General features: G+C 40.3%; 1 protein-coding gene across 2 annotated transcripts in view; it reads left to right on the top strand.

Moving 5' to 3' along the window:
• The first annotated feature begins 567 nt into the window (after positions 1 to 567).
• Positions 568 to 21,543, top strand: part of PLA2G4A (phospholipase A2 group IVA) — a 165,907-nt gene continuing 144,931 nt past the window's right edge. Inside the window, exons 1-2 of one of the 2 annotated variants that reach the window (XM_044267307.1) lie at positions 568 to 674; positions 767 to 846. The gene's annotated coding sequence lies outside the window, so the exon portion shown is untranslated. Of the gene's footprint in view, positions 675 to 766; positions 847 to 1,268; positions 1,290 to 21,543 lie in introns of those variants that run through there. The other variant, XM_044267308.1, reaches the window with a different exon arrangement.

Consider the following 21,543-nt stretch of genomic DNA (forward strand, 5'->3'; position numbering starts at 1 on the left):
TTTGAATTTGGATTGCCAACTTGTAATTCGATGTGATTTGATGTCTGCTTCACTATCTCAGAATATGCATTACAGCCATTGGTATGCCTTTAATCTTAAATTTACAAACACTGGGTTATCAGGTGTTCTGAGTTTGGGGAGGAAATATTTGAAGAGATTAGATTTTTTTTTAAAGCGCTCTTATATCATTCATCTTCAGAATGTACAGATTTTCTATTTTGGGCTTGTTATAAACTTTGCTTTTTTAAAAGAAGGCAAAAATGCTTTAGGTTATTCATCTTTTCTATTTTGTTCTTGTGGGAGAAGGAAAGAGGAAGAAGCAGTGACAGCTTAAGGACAAGACGTGCTGCCACACATGGACAGCTCCAGGAGTATCCATGTGATTTACACCAGTTAATGCACAGATCATTTTAGGCACGTTTTGTGACTTCAGGCTGATAAGTAAACATTTACATTTAAGATATCCGCTTCTTCCTGAATACTGCTTTCCCTCGCTTCCTCTTTCATTCCACCTTAAAAATAGCAGCAAAGTCTAAAGGAAACCAGCCCACATTTTAGCCCCGCCTAGCAAGGATTAGACTTGAACTTCTCTGTAGTCCCAGCTGAAAAAAGGATCCCGACTGAAAGCTAGAGGCGAACAGGAGCCAGAAGAATCTCATGTAACTCTGGGAACAGTAAGCAATATATTTACTCTTGCCCCACTGCACTTCCCTCCCCCCACCCCCCATCCTCCTGAGCTGTTTTAAGTTTGTATCTTGCTTGGCAGGGAGAAGGGACGGAGGCACACCTGGGATTCTCTGCTTGACCAAGTCTGCGTCTTCTCTGCCTTTTGGGAACGAGACACAGGTCAGGGAATCTAATGTCTTTCTAACAAATGCCAGCTGCTTTCCGTGGTCTGACGGTGCAGGGAAGTGGGATGATCAGGGGTGTCCCTAACTTAGAGCCCCGAAAGAAAGCGAGCGGTGCCCTGAGCTGGTTCGTGAGAGCTCCACGTGATGCCACCCCGTGGTGACCCATCCCAGACTTGAGCGGCGTGTTGTGGGGCAGCCCTTGTGCCTTGTTAGCGGTGGAGTTTGTGGGTTCCGTGACGGTTTAATTAAAAAAAAAAAATAGTGGTTAACGATTACTTTTGCAAAACATTCCTGGGTGTTTCATATGCTGCGGTGCTGGGCGAAAAGAAAGACAATGTTGAAAAGAGACTGGTACAACTCCTGGTGTGCCGATTCGCCTTGCCCTCAGTTATTGGACTGCTGGGAGGACAGAGCTGCTGACTAGATGCTGAGAAAGATGTGAGCCAATAATAAAGTTAAGTTTTGAGTGTGAATGCTATTTTGGTCATTTCGTTTTAGAAAAAGAAGTTTAAAAGGGCATTTGGATTTGGAATAAGAGTGGCTTAACTTATCTGAAGTTCCTACAACTTATAGTCAAGGTAGCGTTAAAAAGAATGATTTTTCATCTCAAAAGCTAGAACAAGACATGCTCTTCACAATGGTTGATGATGTAAGCATTTATTCTGCTAAGGCAGTTGAAGATATACTAGAAGCATCTTATTTGGATGGGTATCAATTCTCATTTACGATATTTGCATATATAACCTTTGAGTTCAAGGAGAGTTTGTATTGTGTTTCATTTCTATTTGTTGCAGAAATTTGGAATTGTAGCCCAAGAGATATTTTCAGGGAATAGTAGTGAAACAAACCCTGTTAAGGATTTTTAAAATTTTACTCCAGAGGTCCCTAAACCTTGACATTGGCAGTTTGATGTTGGCATAAGAAAAAAGTATTTGCTTCTGTCATTGAGCTGAGGAAGAGTTAAATTTTAAATTAAGCAACAATTGTGAAATGCACAGAGAAGTGTGTATTCTGCATTTGTCCAAAGCAGCTTTACAAACTTCCTGAAAGGACAGCACTTTTTATGCGACAAGAAACAAAGAAATCTTTTTAAATAATTTTCCTTTTCTAGTTAACATAAATGCAAAATACTCCTGTAGTGACTAACAGTGTCAAAAAGATGCACACCTTGCAAGTATTTTGCATTTGCATTTAATTAGGAAAAGGAAAATTATTAAATAGATTTCCTAGGACTTGATAAAGTTCATTCCGTAGAGATAATTTGGCCTGTGTTTTTAACCCATCATTATCTTTCCTGGTGTTACTACTTAGAAAGCAAAATTATGAAACTAAATGATTTGCATATTAAAACATGTTCCAGGAATAAAAAAGAGGAAGACAGAGTTAGCTGTGTTTCTTTTTCCTCTCATAAGCCTTTTATTTACCTTCAGTTTGTTTCCCTCCTCTTGCTTGCAGACTTCATAGCTTTAGACCCTTTTATAAATCTTTAGACCCTTCACAAATCTTACGAAAGCTATAGACCCCTTCCCTGAATAATACGCGGATGCTGTCCAATACACGTATCTATCCACAAATTTGGATAGACCAGTAGGAAGATCGCATACCCTCTGAAACAATTCATGTCACATGAACATGTAGTATTTTTTAGAACTTTGGAGTTTTCTGCTAATATCAAATAATTAGCAAATCATGTTGCTTTTAAGAACTGTTGCATGTTGAGTATTGCAGTGCCCGTACTGTCATTTATTTATTAGTGTTCTGGAGCTCTAACCAATTTGGTGTAACAGAAAAAACTATCTGCCTGAGAGCCAAGTGACCTAGATTCTTGACTCAAGGCCTCTAATAACTAACTGCACAATATTAAGCTGCCTTTTCTGTAACATCTGATATTCTTTTTTGCTGAATGCAGTAAGTAAAACAAATAGGAGAATAAGATACAAGTTGTATTTTATTGGATTATGGGATGTCTGTATTTACTGCCTTCATTCCATAATTCCTTATAATATTTCCCAATAGGATTGTTTTAGAATATTCTTGCTTATTACAAAGATAATTCCTGGGGCGCTTGGGTGACTCAGTCAGTTAGGTGTCTGCTTCGGCTCAGGTCATGATCCCAGGGTCCTGGGATGGAGCCCCACATCGGACTCCCTGCTTAGCGGGGAACCTGCTTCTCCTTCTGCTTCTGCTGCTCTGCCTGCTGGTGTGCGTTCTCTCTCTCTCTCTGTCAAATAAATAAAATCTTAAAAAAAAAAAAAAGATAATTCCTGTTCTCTGTTTAGATTTCCTTAGATGTAGAAAATTGCAAAGGAAGAAAGGAAAAAATGACCTATAATCCCCTCAAGGGATAATTCTTGTTATGTCATTCATTGTGTCAATCATCCGTATCAACAAATATTTATTGAGTAACTGTTACGCATCAGTACAGAGACAAAGAGACACAAATTCATGTGTATACATCTGTTTATACTTAAAGGCATTTTTCTATATACATGCACCCACATGTGGATTTTACAAAACTGTGGTATTTGTTAAAAGGTAAACTGAGGCCTATCAAAAATTTTAAGAGTTTATTTGAATAAAACTCGATTGGAATGGGACAGTGGCTTCCCCTGCAGGATCTCCAAGGGGAGATTTTTGTAAAGAAAGTGGAGTCAACCTAACAAAATGATTGATTGTCTATAGTTTAAAGGCTAGTTGGCTGTTTGTGATTGGCTGTCCTTACATTTCAATTTTGGAGGGTCAGTTTTAGACTGGTTTAGAGTTTGGTTTGCCTGTGTAGACCTCCGAGACATTTGAGTCACCTTGTCAAATGGCCTCCTTGTTTCAATAGTTTCACACACCACTCTTTGCCATTTTGTAAAACGCTTACTCTCAGTCATGAAATTTTCTGTTAAAGCGTGATTTTTTATACTCGTGTATAATTTTATATTCATTCATCTCTGAAACAAATATTATTGAGTCGCTACTACATGTCCGGTGCTGTACAAGTAATGGCAGTCCATCCATGAACAAGAGTGGTTCTCACCATGATGTAATTTTTAGCCTGTGGAAATTTTACATTGGCTGATTATAAATTGTTGGATGTTTAGGTGGCTTAGTGTTCTATTGTAAGTAATGTTTCAGCTAAGACCCTTTATATAAATGTATGTACTCATCTTTGTTCTTTCTTTGGATAGATTCTTTTTTTTTTTTTTTTTTTTTTTTAAGATTTTATTTTATTTATTTGAGAGAGAGAGACAGTGAGAGAGAGAATGAGCGAGGAGAAGGTCAGAGAGCGAAGCAGACTCCCCATGGAGCTGGGAGCCTGATGTGGGACTCGATCCCGGGACTCCAGGATCACGCCCTGAGCCTGAGGCAGTCGTTTAACCAACTGCGCCACACAGGCGTCCCCGTGATTCTTAAAAGTGTATGCCCATGTTTTAAAAAAACCTCCACTACTTACATGATGTGAGATCATAAGCCATTTGTTTTTCAAAACATTCTTTTCTCAACTGTAAAATAAGAGCAATAATAATAGTAGAGTATTTGGAGGATTCTCAGAAATATTTAACAGCATGTCATGGAATTATTTTTGCCATTTTGTCCTTGAGAGAAATTGTATCAGTTTATAAGCCATACGGAAGAGGAGAATTTCCCTGCTCTAACACTGTGTGATCACGCGAACAGAACAAACAACAACAGATTCAAAAATGTAGTCAGTTGTTGTATAAGACAGTATCTTGTTTAAATTTATACTTTGTTCAGGGCGCCTGGGTGTCTCAGTGTGTTAAGCCGCTGCCTTCAGCTCAGGTCATGATCCCAGGGTCCTGGGATCGAGTCCCACATCGGGCTCTCTGCTCAGCAGGGAGCCTGCTTCCTCCTCTCTCTGCCTGCCTGCCTCTCTGCCTGCTTGTGATCTCTGTCTGTCAAATAAATAAATAAAATCTTTAAAAAAAAATAAAAATAAAATAAAATAAATTTATACTTTGTTCAGAAATAAGGTTGGGCAATTTTATAATGGCCACTGGTGTGTCTATGTTTATGAATTGCCTTTTTCGATTTTTAAATATTTTTCAGTTTTAATTTCTAATATGGTATATATCAATAGAAATAATTCACCTAATCCAAGTCCCTTTAAGGTCCTCAATAATTTTGAAGTGTTTGCAGTCTTAATAGCAAAGGCTAAATGTTAAACTGGAGGTAGAAATTCTACTACTGCTTTTCTCAATTTTGGAAGATTATTCTTATTTTGCCTGAAACCTGTTCCTTGAAGCTAGGTGAGATGCATAGATAAATTAAAGCAAGTCATTTTTGTTCTCATAGACTGTCATAGTCTGCAAAATCAGCGAAATTGAAGAGGGTTCAGAGAAGAGGCCAAAACCCTAGTAGAAGTTCCCACAGCTCCGGAGACATCCAGACTCTTGACATGTAGAGAAGACGAAGATAGGACTAAGGGTTACATGACTCCTTATAAAGCTTTCATAAGAAAGATACTGCCTAGTCTTGTCAAGAACCGACTCAGAGAAAATGAATTTAATTATCAGCATCTCTTCATCTCCTACTCCTGGACGATTAGGGCAGTGACAGTTGAGAGAACCCAAAGGTTGGTTGGTTCTGGAATCCTTTCCAAAGAAGACAGAAAATAGAGCAAATCCTGTTCTGGATTTGAATACCTTCACCTGCCTGAGAAAAAAAAAGAGATGCGCCAACCTGAGGCTGTGCTTGCTCCCTGAGTCGGTGTTTTGATCTTCTCTGACTCTTAGTTCAGCCTTACAGTTTTCTTTGAAAATACAGTTTATCTCCCCTTTGTACAAATATAAAATAAGCTGAAATAATTCAGGGCTCACCCTAAGCAGATTTGGAAGGCTGCACTACCAGTCTAATTAGTTATTTAATGAATGTAAATGACTTGAGAGAAACTCAGCAAGCTGGTATGTGATGCTTATCCACGTTTGACAGCCACTGGGATAGAGAGGAGAGGCTGCTCCCAGATTTCTTGTTTACTGTCTTCTCAGCGTCAGGTGGAGTGAAGACCTGATCCCATCCTTAATCTTCTTCCCCATTTTCTTGACTTCTGGAGTGTGCAGGGAAATTCAGGCATTTTAGGTAACAGGAGGTTCCGAATTAGAAAGCAAATATCCATCATCTGGGTAATTTCATGATCTTACAATACATAAATTCATGTATATACAGTACTTAGCTTATCTTGCTTAGTTTTGATTTTACTATTTATCTTACAATTTGTTTTTTGATTACTCAGTCAGGAAACATATTAGCAGGTCAACAAAAACTACCTTCCTTCCTTCCTTTCTTTCTTTCCTTCCTTCTTTCCGTCTATCCTCTCTTTCTTTCTTTCTTTCTTCTTTTTTTAGGATTTTATTTATTTATTTATTTGAGAGGGAGAGCAGGAGCAAGGAAAGGGACAGAGGGAGAAGCAGGCTCCCCACTGAGGATGGAGCCCAATTCAGGGCTCCATCTCAGCACTCTGGGATAGTGACCCGAGTCGAAGACAGATGCCTAACCAACTGAGCCACCCAGGTGCTTCCCCCCAAATACCTTTCATTTTCATAGTGTTTTGTGGGTTATAAAGAGGTTGCTTAAGAACTTCATTCCCCCCCCCCCAAAAAAGAACTTCATTCCCACAATAACCATGTATGTTAGCAGAGCAGGTATTTACATTCTACAGATGTTAAAAGAGAGATATTGAAAAGTGAAATGGTTTAATGCCCAAGTCTTACCATTTCCGTTTTCATGCATTTTGTATGCTTCAAGTGATTAATTGATTAAGTTATATTTTCAATTTTGGTGCATGCTATTAAGGCTGTCCACGTATTCTAATTTTTATTAACATCAGAAAAATCATAGGGGAAGAACCAGAAAATACACAACCCAATTCCATATTAACTCAATTGTTCTGCTCTTATAACTGGGCTACTGATTAACATAATAGAGGAAGTTGCACAACCATTTAAAAAATAATTGGAAAAGTAGTGTGACTTAGAATTGCTTGTCTTGGAACTATGTGGCATTTTATATGGATATATGTCACTTCAAGAAAATAAAGAATATGAAGTTTTAGCCAAAAATATAAAATAGACAACATTATGAGTTATGTAAATACTAATTTTAGTGAAGGTTTTTTCCTTTGATTTTACTTTGATTTGATTTGGTAGTAGAACGTTCTCTTAGAATATTCTAAGTATGACCCACAGAGCCTATTGCTCTTTCCCATTCTTATTAATCCTGGAAGTTGGCCTAAAGTGTTTGTCTCAAAGTGGTTACTCTTACCGCAGGTTTAAATAAATCCTTATTATTTTACCTTTCCAAACAATCCAAGAGCTTATGGTAAACCAGGTACTTGTCAGGGTTGAAAGCCAACTTGACTTACAAAATGGCTTCTTGTGCATATGCTTAAGTTGATAGTAACTAACACAGAGCAGGGCAGGTTTGACTGTGGGATGCAGCTGGGCTGCTAGAAACTCGGGTTAGCAAGGAGCTGCATTTCAGTCAGTGAACTGACACTCTTGCCGTTGGCTCCACACTTGAATGGCCACAGCTTTAACAAGGTGAGCTGGTTGAGTGTAGCATCTGGGATGTGAGACCCCTTATGGAAGGAGGTGTTCTTGCTGACTTCTGGGTGGGTCGTTGTAGAAGAGGTTATGTCTGCTTGGGATAGGCTGGAGGCAGACAGACTTATAGTATCTTTAGTTTTCTTTGGTTTCACATTTTTTAATTTATTGAAACAAGAGAGTAACCCATTTTTGTAGACTTTTTATATGTATTTGGTTCAAGTATTGGGAAAAGTAACTTAAAGCAATTCTTAAAGAACTTATAGAAAAGCAATTTGGGGAAAAGTGTCAAAAGGTACATATAGTTATGAGGACCTGCTGTGTAGACACCTGCATCTCTAATGAACATTTCTGGATATCCGTCAGTCCCTTGGTATATATGCCACAAACCTCAAACAGGTATTGAATTCCTTTCCATTCAACTGTCATGAAGAAAAGGCAGATGAATTTAAAATTGATTGAGGTCACTTAGATCTTAAAGAGATAACACTAGAGTATTTCTGTAGTTCATGACACAGTCTTCTAAAGCCCTACTTTTAATATATAATGGGAATTCATGTTCAGGTAATGGCTTCAAAGTATTGTTAGATCCTTGATCCTTAGAAGAAGATGCTAATAACATTTTAGGAAGATTCCACGTAGCAAAAGTTCTAATTTAAAGAGGTTTCTGAGTTAGTTAAAATTTAATTGCACTCTCTTCCATCCAAGTACTAACCAGGCCCGACCCTGCTTAGCTTCTGAGAGACGAGATCAGGCGTGTTCAGGCTGTAGACTAATTGCACTCTCTTAAGATGATTACTTAAAATCTACTATTTGGTAGTTTTGTGGGTTTTTTTAAAAGATTTTTATTTATTTATTTAGAGAGTGAGTGTGTGTGTGAGCAGGGGGAGGGGCAGAGAGCAAGCCCAAGCCCATTCTGTGCAAAGCCAGGTGCAGGGCTCACGCCCCTGACCCTGAGATCATGATCTAAACCAAAATCAAGAGACAAAGTCAGAAGCTTAATTGGCTGAGCCAACCAGTGCCCCTACTTGTACTTCATTTTTTTTTTTTTTTGAGGTGGTGACCACTAAGAATTTATATTTAAAATACATAAAAGTTCACAGTAGTTATATGGGATTTTTTTCCTTCTTATCCTCATCATGAACGATGCTTCTGCTGTCAGTGGAAAGCAAGAAAAGAATCCATTTTGTGAGATTCATTCAGTGTTTGCAAAAATTCTTACTGTTTACTATGTTTTAGATTGACAGATTGGTTTGGTTGAGTAATACCTTGTACACTATCATTAGAGTGAAAAGACCACTCCTAAATTACAGTTTTCCATGAGGAAAAAATAATTTCCAGTTCTTTATTAATATAGGATATAGCATGCCTAGCAAAATAGTGGAAACAATGTATTCTTTTAATACACAGAAAAAGAACAGGTATTATAGGAAGCAGTTTAGAAAATCTGTGCTCTTTAACTTAAGAATTTTACCTGTTAGGTTAAAAAAAAAAAAATCCAGACGCTAATATCAACCAGGAATTGTTGATCACTGGGCTAGGTGCATGTTTATTCCATCACCAATTCAGGAAGTTTTCATTCATACTGATGACTGGCTAGGCACTGTGCAACCTTTGGGGCATACTTGGGTGAATAAAGCAGTGATGGTTCATTCCGCTGTGGAGGAGAGAAGCAATAATGAAGCAAACAGTAAACAGATAATAAAGGAAGCAAACTGGTTTCATCAATTGGGATTAACCGGGGCATCTGGGTAGCTCAGTGGGTTGAGCCTCTGCCTTCAGCTCAGGTCATGATCTCAGGGTCCTGGGATCGAGCCCCGCATCGGGCTCTCTGCTCAACGGGAGGGCCTGCTTCCTCCTCTCTCTCTGCCTGCTTCTCTACCCACTTGTGATCTCTTTCTCTCTCTCTCTCTCTCTCTCTCAAATAAATAAATAAAATCTTTTAAAAACAAACAAACAAACAAACAATTGGGAATAACCTGGGGAGTGGAAGGATGGAAAGGGTTGGCTAAGATGAGCCAGGAGCGGCGCTGGGAGGGATGAGAGCCGTGCCTGGGAGGTGAGTGGTGTGAGCGGGCTGTGGCTCAAACTGGGGGCTCCATGCAGAGCATTTGTATCTGAGCCTATGAGAAAGCAACCAAGGGAGCTGGGTGGTTTAAAACCAGGGACTAGGGTGATGCCATGGGTGCAGAAGAGGGAAAGTGGTTCCAGGCAAATAGTGACTTCATTTGAAAACTCTGAGGTCATCAGTGATCTTGATTCAGAGCCGTTTCAGTGGAGGGCAGGGTACAGGCTGTGAAGGACGTGGAAGGGAGGTGGCAGGTGGATGGGAGGCGAGGATCTGGAGACAGGAGTACTGTGTCAGCAACAGACCCTCTAGAGAGATCTGTCGACTGGGCAGAAACATGAGAAAGGGAGGGAGAGGAATGTGGAGCGGGGGGACTCTGACAGGCTTGCCAGGCAGGTCCTCGAGGAGAAAGTTTGGTGCAGAAAAGAAAGGCATGACTATCCTGTACTTGCAGCAGAGAGAAGGATTTTGTGTCCAGAGAGCCACAGGTGGGGTCAGGTCTGTAACAGGTGGAGAAATTCTGCCTCCGGTGTGACAGGAGGGGAACCCAAAAGTACAGGGCGTTTGCGGATTGGGTGGTGGGAAGATAAGAAACTTCCCTCTGGGGCTGTTTTCTTAGTGAAGGGAGATGAGGTTGCCCCAGAGGAGGAGGGCGATGGGGAGAGATGAGCTCGAGAAGAAAGCCATTTTCTAGAACAGGAATGCAAGTTCACAAAGAAACTGGGAAAGATGCTGTGTCCCATCCAGGGCCTCTCTGAGTGTTGAGAACGTGAACCAAAAATAAAACCGTCTGCCAGGTTATGTGGTGGTTCTCCAGCTAAACTCTAGGAGCAAACTCAGAGAAGCTACAATGGCTGAGTTGTTCCAGGGTGGGGGTTCTGAAAGCAGGCGAGCAAACAAGGAAGCAAATCTGGAAATGCTCAAGAGGAACAACCAATACCCAGTACCCAGAAACACAAAACAGAAGCAAAGCACCTAAAACAAAAATGCATAGAAATTCAGGAGCTTATAGAATGCAGATCCTTTTATCTAAGGTAATTATTAACGAACAGGGAGTGGTTACAAGTTGGCCTGAGTGCCCGAGTGCAGTAGGGAAGGGATTGAGTCTTTCTTTTATGCCTATTGAATTTTTACTGTACCAGTTGCTGGAACCTGCGCCAGGAGACTTCACCGTCACGCTGGGTTTGTTTTTCTTCTTGCCTGGTTGCTAGAATTGTTGTCGCCATTTTAAATTTGGATTGACAGTTAGTGTATCTGCATTTGTGGGGTGCCTAGCTAAGTCCTGTGTCTGCGGTATGTCACCCCCCCTCCTGCTTTCCTCGGCATTTGCTTACTTCTCCAGGCTCCTGGAAGCCGTCAGTCCTCCCTCAAGGTAGTGCTTGATAGAATTTAAACCATTACAGCTCTGTAGTATAAAGATGGTGAAAACATAGAATAGTAATTGACCATCAGAAAGGTTTTTCTTTCACAGCCTTGGTATCGGGATGTTCTTTCTTCAACCTGACATAAACCTTTCATTTTGCAACTAAAAGTCATTTCTTTTTCTTTCTCAATCCTTAGAGATTTGGAGAACAGCTGGTTCCTATAATCAAAATTTTTTTTTCAGGAGTGAAAATAATATTGTAATACTGACTCGTGCATTTCTTCAAAGTTTAAAAGTAAATCTTGTGTTTTTTATTCATTATTTTTCATAAATCCTCTTTTTAAAAAACAAATTTATTTATATGAGAGGGAGAGAGCATGGGAGAGTGCACAAGTAAGGGAGAAGAGGGGCAGAGGGAGTGGGAGAAGCAGACTCCCTGCTGAGCAAGGAGCCCCAGTGCGGGACTCCTGGGATCATGACCTGAGCTGAAGGCAGACGCTTAAATGACTGAGCCACTGAGGCCCCTTGTAAATCCTCTTACCATTAGGGCCACAGGTGCTAGTGAATGAAAGCAATGAAGTCTGTGGGGGTCAAGCGGAGCAGTAAGGTAAGGAGGGGAAGCTCCTAGTGGCAGAAAAGTTTGCTCCTGACTCCAGCCTTTCCAAGATGCACGTGTTCAGAGTTCTTCTCTGTCCTCCTTTCCTCTACCCCAGTGAGACATGCCAGGAATTGGAAGGTCATTCTGTACTTTATTCCTGGTTCTACCCATATCAGTGAGGCTGTGGCTTAAATATAGTTATCTCACTTCTTTCTGTCCAAAATGAAGGACACCTGCAAACGGAAGGGGACAGTCTAGCGCTGTTTTTGTTCACATCGTATTTTTACAAACCCAACTGGGACATCTTATGTCACCAGCAGAAGAGCAACAGAGGCATTCTTGTAGATTTTATTAATGTCTTCTGTACTGTTCTCCCGCATGTTGATCAAAGGTTGAGAAAATGGAAATTTCATATTTTGAAGCCATTGACAGTGTTTCTAATTTAGTCCAACCTGTGTTTATTACATGTAATGTCTAAAAATTCATGTTGGAATTAACATGTTCATTATGGTGCTAGCAGAGGTAGACAGTAGAAAAAAAGAACTTAGATTTGAATCATTTTACCCTTTATGGTGCTGTTAATTCTTCTATCCTCAAAAATTTTACATTGAACTTAAAAAAAAAAATTTTTACATTGAACTTTAAAAGCCAAATAGGTGGACTCCACAGAGGTAGAAGGAGAAAAGTGTGCCTCCGGGCTCTAAAGTATGTATAAATACCGTCCGTATAAGGCTCTACTGGACTGCATGGTACTCTGTGTATTTCAGTATGATTGATTTCCTTCATAATCCAATTTTTTTATTTCACGAATTTCATAATGTCATACGTATCAAGGGGTCCCTTGGCTTTCCCAGGGCATAGAAAAGATTAAGAACTTCTGAGAATATTCTTTTCAAATGCACATTTACTCAGCTCTTAATCCTACAAAAGACAGGATTTCCAGTTCATTTCCAATGTGAGCTACCATTCACAGTTTCTGGAAGCACCTTTCTAAAGTTTCTTACAACCTAAGAAAAGCTCCGTGAATTTGAACTCCTGTTGCAAGTAACACAGTTCAGGGCATGCAGAATCCTCATCTCCAGGTTAGTGGTTTTAACTTCCCGGTAATGCCTGGGCTGGGTGGGTGTACAGCGCCTCTGTCCTCCACAGTCTTGCTGTATTTATTTGTCATCTCTCTCCACTCTAAAATCCTAGTCAACATCCCTGTTTTTCCTGCAGGGTCAACCTCACTAGCTTCCTGAAATGGTTATCGTGTTAGCTGAAAAGTAAAACAAACCCAAAATGTTGATAATTTCATTCAGTAATAAAATAGTTCTCATGAATTATTTAAGTCAGGATGACAGCATTCCTGGGGGTTTCCCCGGGATGGCTTCCTTTAGACGAAAAGATACGGCTTTCCCTCCTGTGGCAATCTTGAGTATGTCATGGAAAAAAGAAGGCAGCAATTAAGGAGGGAGTGGACCCCTCAACAAAACACAGATATTCCCTAGGGGAGCATTTTTGTAAGCTGTCTGGTCTGGAGAAAGAAAGCTGTAGAAGTAAATATGCTTCTCAAAACATTATCTTTTTTTTTTTTTTCCTAGCATTTTGTGTCACACTGTTAGACATATTTGAAAAGTGGTAAGAGTGCCTGGGGGGGGGGCTCAGTCTGTTAAGTGTCTGCCTTTGGTTCAGGTCATGATCCCAGGAGTCTGCATGAGGCTCCCTGCTCAGTGGGGAGGCTGCTTCTGTCTTTCCCTCTCATGCTCTCTCTGACTCTCCTCTCTCAAAGAAGTAAATAAAATCTTAAAGAAAAATAAAATAAAAAGCAGTAACACCAAGTGCAAAATTCTTACCCATTTCTCCTAAGGAAAAGATAGAACATTATTCTACATTTTCAGAAAATGAGCATAATGTACTTAACACTTGTCGGTGTGGTATTACTTCATAAATGCTTGTGTGGGAAGAGGAATTTTTAAAACAGTGCATCTAGTGTTTGCAGGCAATCATCTTATAACTATAATTCAAACCTATAAAAGTATAGAAGATGAAAATGACTCTTTTAAAGTTTTATTTGACCAAATATAAATTCAGTTTTTCATTTCTCTCTAATGTATATCTTCAGTCTACTCTGCATCACCAACTAGTAACTTCAAATTCTGGACGAGCTAAAATTTATATATATGAGTGTCCTTTTAATTTTGACTGTATTTCCTTTTTAGCCTGAGTGTAAGGGGCAGGGAAGAGGGAGAAGTGTGGTAGGGTTAGAGAAGGAGGACCTGGTTGACAGTGAAGGACTGTGTTTAGCTCTTTCTCCTACTGGGTGAACTTGACTTATATAGGAGAGGAAAAATTTTTTTCTACCCTTCAAAGTTCTTCCATCTGGTCTAAGAATTAAATTGACATGAGGCAGATTCACAGGAGAAAAAAATCCCAAAGTTGAACTACGTGTGCATAGAAGCAATACCTAAAGAAATGGCCAAGACAGGGAGTTTTTATACTTTTTAGACAGACAGTAAGTCTGTGAGGAGCTGACAGGACAAGGAAGCTTCTGTTGAGGTACATCAGTGAATAAAGAATCCTAAACTAATTTGGTGCTAAATTCATAGAAGTAACAGGGATTGTTCATACAGCCTTTTCAGCTTTGAATTCCCCATCTTTGGTGATAAGGATGTCTCCTACGTTCTGGTACAGGGAGCATACCTTTCACTTGGGAAATTTATTTCCCGCTTTCTGGAGACAAAGGTGGGGATGAGAGGGTGGGATGTGGGGATCAGAGTGTTCTTTGTGCATTGGCTCTTCCTTACATAACTTTTATTTCAAATAATCAACGTGCCAATTTTGCCAACATGCCAACATTTTTAGGCAGTCCGCTCTTGGCCGCTATACTAGGTCTGTGTACATCTTTGGGTCTCAGCCTATATATTTGTACAAGGAAGTTTTGCCTGTGGGTGGTTGTGACTATTCCTTCCAATTTTGTGAACTTAAAATATGGTGAGAACCGTGGCTTGGTTTTGGCCACCAAGAGGTAAAATGATGGAAAATAGGAGCAAACCAGATAGTCAAGGAAAGAAAACATCGAAAACTGGCTCAGGCATGAGGACACATGCTTGCTTCGTTTGTAATGCAGCGTGTGAAACTGGGCCGGCCAGTTTCCTAGCCCTTAAAATAGGTTCTCCTGGATTAGTACCTCCCAGTTGTGAAGAGGTGGAACAAACTGTTAGGTATTGTGTTTCGTTTATAGAGTGTGTGTGTCTGCATATGCATGCGCGCTTTTTTAAAATAACCAGATGAGGGAAGTTGGCCCATCTGAGAGGTGCTGCGGTCTGTCCTCTTTGTCACGGCCACAGCTCTGTTTAGGTGTATTTGCTATCCCCTCCGAACTCGCTGGCTGGTGGTGTCCCTTCCTCTCAAGCACCACATTTTTCTATTAGCAGTTGTAGGCTGCTTTATTTAACCGCTGTGTTTACGCTATTGGTGTGCTTTATTTATTTATTTTTAAGGTTTTATTTATTTGTGAGAAAGAGCATAAGCCGGGGGAGCAGCAGGCAGAGGGGGAAGCAGGCTCCCCGCTGAATAAGGAGCCCCATGTGGGACTTGATCTCAGGACCTGGGGATCATGACCTGAGCCAAAGGCAGATGCTTAACCAACTGAGCCACCCAGACACCCAATATTATTGGTGTTTTAAATGGAATTGTGCTCCCCTTCCATTGATATACTGAAGCTCGACCCTCCATATCTCAGAATACATCTGCATTCAGAAATAGAGCCATTAAAGAGGCAGGAAAGCTAAAATGATGCCCTTAGGATGGCTCTTCATCCAGTCTGACTGGGTTCTTTTTTTTTTTTTTTTAAGATTTTATTTATTTATTTGTCAGAGAGAGAGAGAGAGGGAGGGAGCACAGGCACACAGAGTGGCAGGCAGAGGCAGAGGGAGAAGCAGGCTCCCTGCCGAACAAGGAGCCCAGTGTGGGACTCAATCCCAGGACGCTGGGATCATGACCTGAGCCGAAGGCAGCTGCTCAACCAACTGAGCCACCCAGCAGTCCCCAGACTGGGTTCTCTTTAAAAAGAAATTTGGACGCACATGGAGACACCAGCGACATGTGGGCCCAGAGGAAAGACTGTGTGAGGTCACAGGGCGAAGGTGGCCATCTGTAAGCCAGTGAGAGACGCCTCAGAAAAAAGCAAGACCCGCGAACACATCCATCTTAGACTTCCAGCTTCTAGAACTGTGAGAAAATAAGTTCCTGTTTGTCTAGGCCCCCTACGCTATGGTATCTCATTACCGGAGCCCTAGCAAACTAATACAGGGCATCCCTTCCATCGTACCGTCTCCCTGCTAAGATTCTGTCATAGGCTGTTGCTGTTGTAAAAAAAATAGCTCTACCTGTCCTTCAGGGTCTTTCATGGAGTGGCAGAATGGCAGAGAAAGAAAGAATTTGATAGGAGGCAGAGTGTCAGGGTTCTAGGGCCAGCTCAGCCCCCATGACTCCAGATGACCTGGGAAAGTTTCTTAATCTTCCCCGGGGACCCGTGTTCTCTTGTAGAGCCTTGTAAGGGAAACTGTCCGCCTCCATTTAGGTTGTCAATTGCGGGGGGCGCCTGGGTGGCTCAGTGGGTTAAGCTGCTGCCTTCGGCTCAGGTCATGATCTCAGGGTCCTGGGATCGAGCCCCGCATCAGGCTCTCTGCTCAGCGGGGAGCCTGCTTCCCTCAGACTTTCTGCCTGCCTCTCTGCCTACTCATGATCTCTGTCTGTCAAATAAATAAATAAAACTTGAAAAAAAAAATAAGTTGTCAATTAGGCAAATCACTTAAGCTTTTTAAAGATTACTGTTTTTTTTTTTTTAATTTCTTAAGTGGTGATATGATCCCTCTCTTGTTATGAAGATGAAAGGAGGTAGTGTATATAAATCAGTCAGCATGGTACCTGACCCCTAGGAAGTATTTCCTGAGTGTGAACTTTTAAAAATTAAGTAAGCAAATTAGCAGTTGCTAAGACATCTTCCAGTTTGTCATTCTACGATCTATAAATAGGCTTTGCTTCCCCTTATTTCTCAACACAAGACCTCATCTGTGGTTTCCTCCCCCCATCCCCCCATACACCATACAAATTCCCAAGTTTGTTCATTCATCATTTCAGTTCATAGTAACTAAGTGATCATCTGGGTTAGACAGGAATACAGGGAGAAGGCGCTGGAACTTACCATATTGCACACAGTGAGGGCCGGCACACGCTGCGTGTGATGGAAATATAATGTACAATAGTGTGGTGAGAGAGATCAAAAAGAAATACAGGGGTCCTAACCTGGTAGATAAAGAGATGGCTTGCTTTAGAGAGTAAGTTTACGGCAGAACCTGGAAGACAGGCCAAGACTGTCCCATAGGGAAGGTGAGGGCAGGGGGCAGCACCTGGGGAGCCTGAGGTGGACAGAGCATTTCCAACGCGGGTGCGGCGCTCTGTTCACGTCCTTTTCCTAGAGGAACTGTTTCTGTTTCCCCCTTCTGTACATCGAAGCTTGATCATGAGTTCAAGTATCAGCTTAGCCAATACCTTTCCCCTCAAGCCTTTTTTCCTCTTTGAAGCCACTGACTTTTTTCCTTCTCTGAAACTCTAGCTGATATTCTCCCTATATACTCGTGTATGTACATAATGAACTTCCAATAATAGAAATTTGAGAGAGAAAGAAGCAGGGTCAGAGACCTAGGAATAAAAACAGCAGAAAAAGCCAATTCAACAGGAATAGCATGGACATTAGCCACAGAAACTGGGTGCCTCTCTGTGGGATATAGAGGCAAGTTCCATACCATTGGGTACCTGGCTTGGGAAACAGATGTAACTCATTATTCTGCATCTTTGTATCTGGTGGCACGCTTTTAGATTTCCTTGGGAATAGGGAAGTTCTCTTAACAGGTTTTCCATACTGAACTGAGAATATGGCTTGAGAGATAATTCTTTTTTTAAAAAAAAATATTTTATTTATTTATTTGACAGACAGAGATCACAAGTAGGCAGAGAGGCAGGCAGAGAGAGGAGTAAGCAGGCCCCCTGCTTAGCAGAGAGCCCAATGTGGGACTCGATCCCAGGACCCTGGGATCATGACCTGAGCCGAAGGCAGAGGCTTTAACCCACTGAGCCACCCAGGCGCCCCAAGAGACATTTCTAATACAAAACAGCTCATTTACCTATCTTAATTCCTGTTGTTTATTTCTCTGTGCCTGTTAATGAAGTAAACTCTTGCTTGGCCCAAGTTTTTAAAAAAATTCTAGCCAAATAATGCAAGAATTTAAAACTTTAGTCATGCCATTGTGACTGTATATCTATACAAGGATGAAGATGGTGGGAACGATAGTGCACTGCTCTTTTTGCCTTTGGAACCTCTTTTGGTCTCCTGCAGAAAAGCAAGTGGCCCGTGTTTTGTTTGTTTTTTTGTTTTTTGTTCTTTTTTAAAAATTTTAACAGATTGGCAACAGGAGTATTTCTTAATCTTTATTAAAACTCATTTTTGAGGAGCACCTGGGTGGCTAAGTTGGGTACATGGCTGCCTTCAGTTTGGGTCATGATCCCAGAGTCCTGGGATCTGGACCCCCGTCAGGTTCCCTGCTCAGTAGGGAGTCTTTTTCTCCCTCTCCCTCTGCCTGCTTTTCTTCTGCTTGTGCTCTCTCTTTCTCCCTGTGAAATAAATAAAATCTTTAAAAATTAAAAAAAAAATACAATTGAAAAATAAAAATCATTATTGAGTGAAAAAGTACGTAAGACATACTTAACAAATTTCCCTACTTGAATTTCTAAGAAATTTCCAACGAGCCGAATAAATCTCAGGAAATTGAAGCAATTTGGGGGAAAAGCGGCAGTTTCATAAGCAACAACAATAATAACAAAATGATAATTTTGTGCAGTTATGACACTGGGTACTGTGCTGAATGACCGACATACAGTCTCTCATTTCATCATCTGACTGCCTCTGTGAGGTGTGGGGGACATTTCCCCCATTTTACCCATAAAGAATCTGAGGATCAGGATCCTACAGTTAGAGAAGGGAGGAGACAAGCTTGAACTTAGATCGGTCTGGCTCCGGCAGGGAAGCCTGCTCCCACTTTTGTGCTGGGCCCCTTATTACCTCCTGGGTTCTGTTACACAATGAAATGACAGGGAAGAGGAGAGGATCCTTTGCTTTTCTATCCTTCTTTCCAACAGATGCCACAAACCTGGTACTATTGCCTTCACCTCCTGTTGTCCTGTCGCTCTATGCAGGAAAGAGTATTGACCAAGCACTCCAGTCTGTCTTTCCGGTTCTTGCTTACTTTCCCCAGAGAAGCCCGTCTTGCCCTGACAACATGACTAAAAGGGTTTTGGACAGACCTCATACTATTAAGCATTCATGGAAAGCCAAAAGTTGCATTGCACAGGCAAGTATGTTAAAAAACGTATCCAAATTTCCCTCTCATTAGTGTTCCAGAAAGTTTTTAATGACAGGGCAGCCAAAAAAAAAAGAAAAAAATTAAAGAAAACATGAGTTTTCTGTCTCTCACTTCAGACTTAAAAGACTGTATACTTACCCTCACCAAGACTGGTCATTCAGCTTAGTTATAAAAAACAAAACACAAAACCCCCGAAACTACTGTTTTATGAGCATTCATGATAATGGTTGTGCAACCTAGTTGCAGTAAGATTTCCAGGACTGAGCCAGTTGTGGGGAAAAAAACATTTTCCCAGTGTTTAATGTGGCTAGCTGGACAGAATGCCTTAATTTCACAAAAACCTAAAATATCTACTACTACTACTACCAGGGGGGAAAAAGGATGAAAGGATGCCTGTTGGTAACTGGAATTGAAAATGCTGTCACTGTCTTAACAATAATGACCAGTAATTTTACCCTGAAGGAAGTAGACTTTAGTCAGTTTTCCCATATGACTGTTTTGTGACTTTTTTAGAAGTTAACTTTGGAATGAAAATTGCACATATAAATTAGATCCATCCACATGTATTAGATTTTTAAATGACATTTTAATTTTGAAATCATTTAAGATAAGAAATTGCAGAAATATCACAGAGTTCCCATATACCCTTTAGCTAGATTTCCCCAGTCTAATATTTTCCATAACTAGAGTCCACTATCAAACTCAGGAAACTGACATCTGCATAAGGCTATTAACTACAAATCTTACTTGAATTCCATTGTTCTTTTGTAAGTATTCGGTTTTATCTAGGATGGCAATCTCTGCCTTTTGATTGGAGTGTTAAATCCATTTGCATTTAATGTTATAGTTATGGTTGTGTTTCCATCTACCATTTGCTTTCAGTTTTCTTTATGTCTCATTTCTTTGTTGTTCCTATATTTCCTCATGTTAAGGAGATAGTTTCCAGTGAACTCTTTCAGTTCCTTTGTTGATGTATTAACTGTATTTTTGAGTGATTTTTGTAGTGCTTTCTCTCTAGGAATTATTTCTAGATGCTCCTTAATTTATTATAATCTACTTTATGTAATAATAACTTAATTCAGGTAAAATATAGAAACTTTGGTGTGCTATAGTTCCAGTCCTCCTTTGTGCAGTTACTATCATATTATCATACCTATTAAGTCTATAAATGTATAAGCCCAATAATACAGTATTATGATTGATTGCTTTATATATTTAGTGTCTTTTAAAGAAGCTTGAGAATTAAAAGAGACAAACTATGTAGAATATTTTATATCAATTATCATCTGGTATTATATCTTTACTCCATTATAATGGCATATCCTCCCTCTTCTTTTGGACTATTATTTGCATATATATGACATCTTTTTTTTTTAATTTTTAAAAAAGATTTTATTTGTCAGAGAGAGACAGAGAGGGCACAAGTGGGTTAGCGGCAGGCAGAGGAAGAGGCAGGCTCCCCGCTGAGCAAGGAGCCTGATGTGGCATTTAATCCCAGAACCCTGGGATCATGACCTGAGCGGACACTCAATGGATGGAGCCACCGAAGCATTTCTGTATATGACATCTTCGAATAAGCCCAACAGTACAATTTTATAATTACTATTTTAATGCAGTTGACTTCAAAATCAGTAAGAGAAGAAAATAGAAAGCTGTATTTCATCATCTTGTAAAATTGTTTGTATGATTTGTAGGCTCTCCGTTTCTTTGATTTTTGACGTACTGTCTGGTGTCACTTCTTTCCAACCGAAGTTTTCCTCACTATTCCCATGAATGCATCTCTCCCAGCAAAAAATTCTTTCAGGCTTTACTAATGTGGGAATGTCTTTATTTCTCTTTATTTTGTTGGATATAGTATCTTGCTTAATAGTTTCGTGCTTTCAGCATTTCGAATATGACCTCACACTGCCTTCAAGCCTCCGTTCTGAGGAGAGTTCAGATTTTCCTCTTATCGTGGTCACCTTATACACGATGAACCTTTTTTTTTCTTGTGACTTCCAAGATTTTGTCTTGAAATCTCAATGGATTGACTATGATGTGTATCGGTTTGAATTCCTTTGTGTTTATCTGACTTGAAATTGGTTGTGCCTTTCGACATGGTTTTATTCACAGTGGGGGAATTTTCAGCTATTATTTCTTCAAATATTTTTTCTTTCCTTTTTTTTCCCCCTCTCTTCTCCACTGAGATGCCATCGGCATGCAAATTAGTACACTTGATGTTGCCCCCAGGCTTTAAGGCTTTGTTCGTTTTCCTTTTTTTTTTTAGATTTTTACTTATTTATTTGACAGAGAGAGATCCCAAGTAGGCAGAGAGGCAGGCAGAGAGAGAGGGGGAAGCAGGCTTCCCGCTGAGCAGAGCCCCTGTGCAGGGCTCAATCCCAGGACCCTGAGACCATGACTGAGCCGAAGGCAGAGGCTTGAACCCACTGAGCCACACAGGCACCCCTTTGTTCATCTTTCTTCTTTCTTTTTTTTTATTTTTCTTTCTATTCTTCAGATTAAATCATCTCTCTTCATGCATCTTTAAGTCCACTGATTTTTCTGAAAGCTTAAGTGTGCTGTTTATCCTCTGTAGTGAATTTTCATTTCAGTTATTTGTTTGTTTTAGAGATTTTTATTTATTTATTTATTTATTAATATATATATTTTTAATTTGGCAGAGAGGGATCACAAGTAGGCAGAGCAGCAGGTAGAGAGAGGTGAGGGGGAAGC

Source organism: Neovison vison, chromosome 10, assembly GCF_020171115.1.
Source record: "Neovison vison isolate M4711 chromosome 10, ASM_NN_V1, whole genome shotgun sequence".
Taxonomy (NCBI): Eukaryota; Metazoa; Chordata; class Mammalia; order Carnivora; family Mustelidae; genus Neogale; species Neogale vison.